Genomic DNA, 9,799 nt, shown 5'->3' with positions numbered 1-9,799 from the left:
AAAATACTATATGAAAACAGATCTAGATAATTACATCTTCAATAATGGTTTGAATCTTCTTGTCTTGGAGCTTAGAGTCACAAATGTCACTCCTCTAATGGCTTACAAACACCACTCAAGCAAGAGGATGATATTGGAGAGAGGGGAGAGGTACAATATCGACTATGAAGACTCCTAGGGTTTCAAGTGGCCGAAATATGATGCCCTAGGGGTTCTATTTATACTTGTGCTGCTAGGGTTTCAGTCAAAACCCTATGGACAACTGAGGCCTTAAGCATCCAAGGAAGCTTCTGGAATAGGGCCCTTATTGCTGAAATTAGGATGGACACATCCCTAATTTCATCAATGCCTAGTCCATAAGCCTTCTTAGCTCGATATTCAACTATCACACATTTGACAGTTTAAATCCCTATTATTTAATTAATGTCTTTTAGCCACATATTTAATTCTTAATTAATTCTTGTTTAATATTAATTAAACTATATGATTTCTCCTTTTATATATTATTCATATAATATATTAATAAACCATAATAACCTGTCTTTTCATAAATTACCCTGTCAAGTTGCTCTGGTGAAGGCAACCCAAAAGGACCATGCACAACCGGGTCAAGTACATACCAAATATAGTTACGGGCGTAGACACTAATCCAACAATATGACCTCCTTAATTTTACATAACTCTATGCCATAGCCACTGACTTATTTTTGCATTATGAATTTTCATTCGATTGTATCTCCAACTTGGCTATATCTTCACACCAAACCATAACTTTAAGTCACGGACCATCATATTGTCTCCTTATTTCTTATTGGAGTTGATTTACTCTATTGATTCCAATGACTAAATCCTATCGACATTCTTTTATTAAACTATGATGATTATCTGTAATGACTTATCGAGTCAAACCATGGTTGTGAGCCGATGGTGACATACCTAACCAAATCATGGCGACAAACCGTGGCTAAGAGGTGATGGTGACTCTCTTATGCCGAGCCATGGTGTGATGGTATGCATATCACGACGCGGTGGCAGGTTTACCTGCGGCTATGTTGTCTTGTAGCTACCATGGCGTGACCATGGTGTTTGTCACTGTTTAGTGACTTATCTATCGACTATTGAATTTTGACCCTTATAAAATTCTAGGTGGATGTTTTATCTAGGTGGATCTTGTATTGGTTTGTTGGCATGTGACAAGTGGTTGGGATATCTGCTTTCATCTGTGAGGTGAGTTTACTCACTATACTTTATACATTATGGATCCTTTTTATGATAGGATGCTAGTATTAGGGGTGAGAAAAAGTGAACCTGGATACCAAAAAACCAACAAAACTGAAATTGACAGTTTGGGTTGGTATATTTAGAAACCAAAAATTTTGGTTCAGTTTTGGTTTTAGGATTGTACAAAACTGAGAGAAACCAAACCGAACCAAACTTTATATAATATATGTATTCTATGTTATATATATATATATATATGTGTGTGTGTGTGTGTGTGTGTGTGTGTGTTCTTTGTGTTTTAAACAAAAAAGAAGGGTGGTTTGTTAGTTAAGGCACATGAGCATTATAGGATAGGTCATAGGTTCAAAACTTGTATACTCCAGTTTCTTTCTTTTCTTTTGCCAACTATGTCTAAAATGCTACCTCGTTTCATATATCTAAACTCAATTAATCTACTCTCCTATATAAAAACATGCCTTTAGCCTTTATTTACCTCTTAGCTTTGTGTCATACATCGCTTAAGGGACCAAAGAATTATCCATCTTCAAGTATATATAAATGATTATTGGAGGTGAGTTAAGAAATGGTGTGAGGATTGGTTTAAGTTATTAAAACTGAACCCAAAAACCAATTCCAAAACCAAAAACCGGAACACTGAACCTATTATGTCAGGTATCGGTTTGGGTTCAAAATTATTGAAACCGATCATTGCGGGTTAGGTTTAGTTTTTGGTCGAAACCGACCCAAAACGACCCATGCATAACCCTAGTTGGTATGTTGTAGGGTTCTTTTATGCAGGTCGATTTGTCATAGTTACCTGTTGTTGTGATATGCTGGAGACGGTTGTATTGAGGTTGATGGTGGGTTTCCTATAGATGCCTTCTCCTGATATCACAGTGCAAAAATGGAAGGTAGATCATTAGTCGACGTCTAGGAGGGGCTCCCGGGACGAAGTTCCGACAATCTAGTCAGTGTATGTTCTAAAAGATAAAGTGTATTCACAAGAAGAAGAGTTCTTTCCCTTCTTCGCGAGGAAGAAGGGTCCTTTTATACTTGGTTTGAGAGGCATGTGGGCCCAGACTGATTCTGTTGGAGATTCCTTCATGAGGCGTAACGTGGGGGAATCCTACTAGAAGATCCTTCGTTACGCCATTTTTGCATCCTATCCTCATTAACTAGAGGAGGATCTTTTAGTTATTATGGAGATCATGTCAATCGTCTGATGAGCACGTGGGACACTCTGAATGGTCCCATGCTCGTCGGGGTGTTATTCCTTGGTGTGGAGGTTATACTGCTGCTCTGCACCATAACTGTCACACATGTGTCTTTGGCGCTGGCGAAGGTCCGACCTTGGCCTCGAACTTGGTCCGACTGATTTCAGCTCAGGCTAAGCCTGGTACTAGTTTTGACTTCTCTTTTTTATATTTCCTCCGAGGGATACATTAACACTCGTGCTTTCTTGTTTGGTGGTTTGTTGTTATATGCATATGTCGACATATTGTGGATGGATTGAGGCGGTCTGGTTATGTGTTGAAGGCCAAGATACATGGTCGGTCCAACTCTATGTTGTAGGCCAAAGGAGGGTGGACCATATTTATGTTGTAGGCCCAAGGAGGGCGGTTCGAGTTTATGTTGAAGGCTCGGGTGGCGGTCTAGTATTTATTTGTAGGCCCGGTGTGCATGCATTGTATATGTATTGCTCTTCTGGGTGTTTTGGGGGAGCTCAATAAGATTTGGCTAATAGTTATGGATATAAATACTTCAGGTACTTTTGAGCTTCGGGGAAAAGCAAAGGTGTGACTGTACACACTATCCTAAAGATGTTATGATTTTAAGAGTTGTTATGTCACTATTTTATGACCGATTCTTTTGTGTAAAACAATTGTTTTATGGTGTTGACTTTCGTGAAAATGGCTACTATCCCTCTTTTAATTTTGAAAATTTCCACTATGGTTTTTGGGATGTTACAAGTTGGTATCAGAGCCTGGTTTGAGGGATTTGGGCGAGCACTCGTGCAATTCTAAACTTAAACTAAAGATCTACAAATTTTTTTACAACCATTTTCTAAAAAGTAAACTTAGAAGGGAGAAGGAGGATGTGATACGTATAGTTAACCGGAGCTCAGGGAAAAGTAATTCCCCAAAATATCTACACTTGTTATATGATTATTTTTTGATATATAATTGTGAGAATGACAAGATAGTAAATAGGTTAGGGATCCTTAGGACTTTCATCGTAGAATTGCCTGATGTTATGATGCCTGGTAGCATCAAAATTTCTTAGTTTTGTTATATAGAATTGATACTATTACCGTTGGTAACTAGGTGTGTGCCTCATAGTTGTACACAATTAGGGTTTTTATAGCCTTAGAATGCATGATTTGGCCTTACTTCTTGTTCCTTGTTTGGTTGTGGGCTTAGGGTAGAATCATTTATTTGGCTATCTATCGAACCTTGTATCGTCTATGATTGGCATACGCAAGACGACTGAAAGAGATAGTAAAGGTTTCTTGTGGGTAGGTGTGGAAGGTAGTATGGGCCCGAACTAACAGAAACATAGGACCCGTACGAGTGTCGAGGAATACCACAAATTCTAATCAGTAGATAGCTGATTGTATAGTGTGATGAAATGAGAAATAAAATTCCGTAAACCTTAGACTTAAAGAGTCCAAGAGTTGAAAATACTGAAACAGAGTTTCAAAATCATCAAGTGGCTAGTAATGCGGAAAACGAGTTGCGAATCAACCAAGTTAATAACAAAACATATTTTATGCGTAAGATCAATGATTCAAATGTGTCTCATATTCATCAGAATTCAGTTACAAGTTTTTGAATGTAAAACACACTAAAACTCTCATGTGGCTCTTTGAAAACTAGTCTAAATAGAAATTGTGCAAAATGAGTAGGAATGAAGAAGGAAGAGCAAAATTGAGCAAATTTATAATGGATCCCAAGGGCCCTATTTCTAGGCTTTAGAAAAGCCCATGAAATGGCTTGACCAATCAGACGTTGACACGTCATCAGTTGGCACCTTTTACCTACTTAATAGAGAATGGATGGAATATTCCAATTCCGTTAGGGTTCCATCCAAGTTATGAGTCTTCATATTTCTTAAGCCTTCTTGATCAAATTTGAAAATGTGATGAGGAACATGAGCATCCTGTTGCTTAATTGTCTTCTAAGATGTCATTGACTTCCAGAAGTGTTGTTGATCAAGTTGGGTTGTTTCTTGAATATTTGAATATGTCTTGAACTTGAAGATGTACAACTACATGTTCATAATAGACGATGAACGAATTTCATTTTCCATTGAGTACTTGGACGTGCCATGATATACCATGTGCAATCTTGTTGGGCCATAAATGTGATCATGCTGATCTATTGCCTTGATATGAGCCACCAACTATTCATATTGATATACCAACATCTTGTGTAGCCATAGAGTTGTGGATGAGCCAACAATGTTTCTGATGAGCCATGAATATTCCAAATGATCCACCAATATCTTGATGCTCCATATATGATCTAGATGTGCCCGTTACTACAAAAACAACCTTTTAGGGCACCCAATGCGTGTCATAAAACGCTCAGACAACCCGCAAATGCGTGTCAAGGAAGGCCCTGTCATAAGGAAAGACGACATGCTTTTGCGCATCGTCTATTTATGACATGCATTTATGACGCACATTTATGACACACATTGCGTGTCAAGGAAGGACCTAACATAAAGGAAGATGACTCGCATTTGCATGTCGTAACCTTACGACACGCGTTTAGGACACCCATTGCGTATCGTTGAAGCCCTTGTCATAAATGAAGATGACACACATTTGCATGTCATAAGCTTTAACAACCATTTATGATATACATTTACTACGCGTCTTTACGATACTCATTTACGCGTAACCCAAGGATATGGAAACAAACGTATACCAAAACAATCAATTTCATCCAATAACATCATGTTAAAAAATTGTAATACATTGGTATTAAGGGGATCTGATTGTACACTGTTATTAAGAGTTTTCCCTAACCATATACCCTAATACTAAATTGCTATTAAGGGACACTTCTTGTTTCTACTTCTTAGTGTTATTATTTTGTTTCCACATGATACTTGTTTTCATCATCAACACATTAGTATTCAGAATAGAATTAACAACATATATTTTGAGTTTACGGGTGAGAGGACGCCATGGTTTGTTAAAAAACTTAAGTTATTCAGCTCCAGTTGGCCTATTTTTATCATTACTTAATCCTTCATCTTTTGGCCAAAATGCATTCCCATCATGAGAAAGACCAATAACAACATTGACTTATCTTAGGACAAGCACTTGAATTTGTTCAAGAAAATGTTTCCAGTTTGATATTTACGATGAGATTCATAAGAGAGAATCAGATATAAAAACTAAATTTAACCCACAAAAGATGAATTTAGGAGATAAAAGTAATTGATAATTATAATATATCATTCAAATGTGGAAAACAAGCATAACTTTCAGATTACACTGTAATGCTTCATTCCATTCCCTCTTTGATTACTACATACCAAACACACTACCTTAGTTAAAGTAACTATGACAAGAACTATAGTTGTGTCAAATTGTAGAAACTCTTCATCACGAACATCAACTTCTAGTTGTTTTCCAAAAGGAGCAGTTGAAGTAACTATGACAGGAACTGGATACCAAAAGCAGCCTTTCATTGAATCGAATAATAATAATAATAATAATAATAATAAAGTAAGATTAATTTTAAAAAAAAGAAAAAAGAAAGTTATATGATGTTACCTTGATAGTAGCACCTAATTTAGACTGCTATCAACAAAGTACAAACTTAACAAAAGCTTATTACAACCTGGATAGAATTAATATCTAGTTATTTTCAGAAAACAATATTGTAGATCAATAAAAAAAAAGTTCAAAAATATTAAGAAACTAATGGAATAAAAGAATCACCCGCAACTTAACAAACTGGAAAGCATTACCTTCTATAAAGAAAAGATCAAATTCCATTCCATCAAGAAGAATAAACTTATTTTGCATTCCAATGGAATGAACCATTTTATTATATACAATATATCTTATTTCAAATAGCAAATAAAAAAGCTCTTAAATGTTTATAAAAAAAACTATATACCATCAAATCTTCACATAACATAATTAAATAATCATTTTGACATAAATTAGGAAAAAGATTAGTTTGATTGAAACTTAAGAATAAATTTAAAAAGATTTTTCTTATTGAAGAAAAATAGATAATACAAATAAAACTAATTTATAAGTATAACATTATCAATCATTTCCTTCAATGTATTAAAAAACACCCCTCCCTAATGGAATGAAATTCAAACCAAACATGATGTTTTTTTCAATTCTGATGGAATCAGTCATTCCATTCCAAGGGTATTCAGAAACACACATATTATTATTACTACCTACCTCAACTAAAGTTGAATCCACTAGAAGGAACGTAAACATCACCACCTCCAAAATGGAAACCGCCACCAGCAGGAGGCTGAGTTGTAGTTACATTGCCAAGTGGCATGGCATCATCCTCTTCCTCCAACAAATAAGTCTAAAAAAGTTTCACTGCTTTCTCATAAATCTCATTGGTATCATTCTCTGTAAATTCTCAATCTTCACCAACCCTTCTGCATCATCAACCATCTGTGCATAAAAAATCACATCCGCTAATCTTCCTAAATTCTTTTCTGCTTCACCAACTTTTAATATATTCTCTAGCCCCTCTAAACAAACTGTCACCATTCTTGGGTCTGGACATATCAGTAAATCACACAAAGGCTTAATACATCCCTCACTTACCAAATACCTACATCCACCATTTTATTATCAGTAAATATATAGCTTTTGAGATGTAAATACTTAACAAATTAGAATGAAAATTTAATTTTATGAATCTTACTTTATTTGATCATGGCTTCCACCAGAAGTGGCATTTGAGATAGGACATCCATCCTCCTTTTTGATGACAAATTCTGCATTTTGAAGCAGATGAATAAGAGGGCCAATGATATTTGCTTCAATGACTATCTGTAAAAATCATAAAGTAGATATATCAGTTAAGAAAATAATGTTAGATGCTTAAATCATGATGAAAATTTCAAATTATGACCTGAATCTGCTGCTTGCTACTTACAAGTAGTGATGTTTGATATGGTCTAACAAGCTTCTTTCTTAATACCTTTTTTTGTGGTTATTGGTCAACAAGTTATGAAGATAAGGCAAAGCTATGACTTCAATTTTACCCATCTTCACTCTTGCTAAACCATTTGCATGTAATTAATTAAACTCATTAAGAACACAAACTAAGTGATTTTATTAAATAATAAAGAATTTAAAAGGTTTTTACATGAGCAATGACTCCAGTTTCAACAAATATGGGGTGATAAGTTAATCTTTTACGCCCATCTGTACGAAGGTCTTGAGCAATTCCTCCCTGTATAAAATGATTTTCTCCAACAATTCATATTTAAATACCATTTAGGAATATAAGGTGGTGTTTCCTTTTTGTCCACAGATCTTCCTGGCCTCTTCTGTCTGCGCGGCGCAGACCACACGTAGGCATTAGCCTTTGCAGACTGTTTGTCTTTTTGAAGACTGCAGACCTAAAAATGTCTGCGCGCCCTCTTCTTGGCCCAGATGTGGACCATAGTCTTCTAACATCTTCAGACATCTTCTAGCCTAAAAAAACACATATACTTTATTTTTTTTAGTTTTTTTGAATTTATATTTATTCCAACTTTATTAGTGATAAACAATTTGAAAAAAAATAAATTACATTACTTAAAAAAAAGTTTGACGATACAAACATGATATTTTTGATAAATTTATAAATTAAAGTTTATTACAATAATGGTTGTTAAAGTTGTTTATTTAAATATGAAATATATATATATATATATATATATATATATATATATATATATATATATATATATATATTCTCATATTTTTTTTTGCCAAATTTTATAAAATATTATTAAATAAAACATCGTTAATTTCTTAGAAAAAATAATTATTGCACGTTTTTAATTGAAAAAATCGAAGCTTTTTTTTCCATTCATTTATATATCAAATTGTTTGATTCCTAACTACAATGTTTAGGTATAACTTTGCGACCAAAATTTGTTGGTTTTTATCAAATATATACGTCAATTTGTTCCATTTCTATTTTCACTTTTTATACAATAATACATAAAAGTTGATTTAGATGTGTTAATTATTTATAACAAAGTCATAAATATAATAAAAAATCACTTTGTAGTTTAAAAAAATCAGTTTATTTAGATGTTAGTTTATTTTAATAGCCTGCAGATGTTAAAAAACAAATAGTCTTCTTTTTTAGACTGCAGATGTTTGGTCCAACTCTTCTGCTTCAGAGGTCTACAGATGTGCTTTGCAGACTGCATACAATTTGCCTTAGAAAAAACAAGCAGCACCTAACTAACTTTAGACACATAAGGCGTGGGAACAAATGTTTTTAAGAACAATTTGAAGAAAAGATAGTAACCTTTTAAGGAAATTGTTGATCAGTGAACAAATATGGAGCTTAACAGATTGCTTGAAGAGTACCCTGGTGCTGATTCTTCACTACAATATAAACAATAATAATATTATTAGATGTTTCTATTAATGTCAAAACCGATGCAAGACCAACTCTCAGGATAGGAACAACCTGGAAACAAAGAATGGATTATTAGCTAACTATAATTCACTATTAAAGACAACTTTTATCGTTATTGTAAACCCAAAATCAGTCTTTTTTTCCAAAGAGTAAACCCAAAATAAATCTTTATTCTAAACCAAATTATATACATATAACTTTCTATCAACATAGGTTTCATCCAAATCAAAATCAAAGCATAAGAACAATAAATATAAAAGTTATACATGATTGTTAAGAGAAAAAAGATAAGAACCTGGTGATTTGGAAGGTAGATTGAATTTGTACATACATGGTATTTAAGAACTTCATGGAAACACGAAAAACAAAATCAAAATGATAAAAACACAAAAAAAAAATACATTTGATAGATTATATGCAACCAATTATAGTTACCTGTAAGAATGAGTGTGCAGATTTTGGAGATGGGGGAACAGTGGCCCAGTCGACATTCAACATTGGTAGGTTTCCCTTTTTATGTGAAGTATTGATGGCAATGATGTGGTTTTACCCAAGAATTTGGTGGTTCTGAGCATGTTGGTTTACAGTGAGTCAATTTTGCACATTCAGATAGAGAAAGGTAGCGAGTATGGATCGATTTCATAAGGGTTGAACCCAGACATCATTGTTATCTTCCTTCTCTGAATATGGAATCTAACAGCATCACATGTAACTGCTTCTACAATGCTTGACAACGACAATGTTAGGTTTCACAGTCTGAACAACTCATTCGATGTCAACAATGATTTTTCAGAAACGTGATTCGTACATAGCAACCAAATAGTCTCAGGCTCCAGAAACTCGGTTCGCGATGCTGGAGCAGGGCCAGACTGACACTTTCTGATTATAACTAAGCTTCCTTTATCGAATAAATCGATCAATTTTGGGTGCAT

General features: G+C 34.4%; 1 pseudogene; it reads right to left on the bottom strand.

The window, feature by feature from the left end:
• Positions 1–6,662: 6,662 nt before the first annotated feature.
• LOC145016841 (importin subunit alpha-1 pseudogene) lies at positions 6,663–7,492 on the bottom strand (annotated as a pseudogene).
• Between the last annotated feature and the right edge of the window lie 2,307 nt (positions 7,493–9,799).

Source organism: Lactuca saligna, chromosome 9 (genome assembly GCF_052625555.1).
Source record: "Lactuca saligna cultivar CGN05327 chromosome 9, ASM5262555v1, whole genome shotgun sequence".
Taxonomy (NCBI): domain Eukaryota; kingdom Viridiplantae; phylum Streptophyta; class Magnoliopsida; order Asterales; family Asteraceae; genus Lactuca; species Lactuca saligna.
This window is presented reverse-complemented; position numbering and strand designations above follow the sequence as displayed.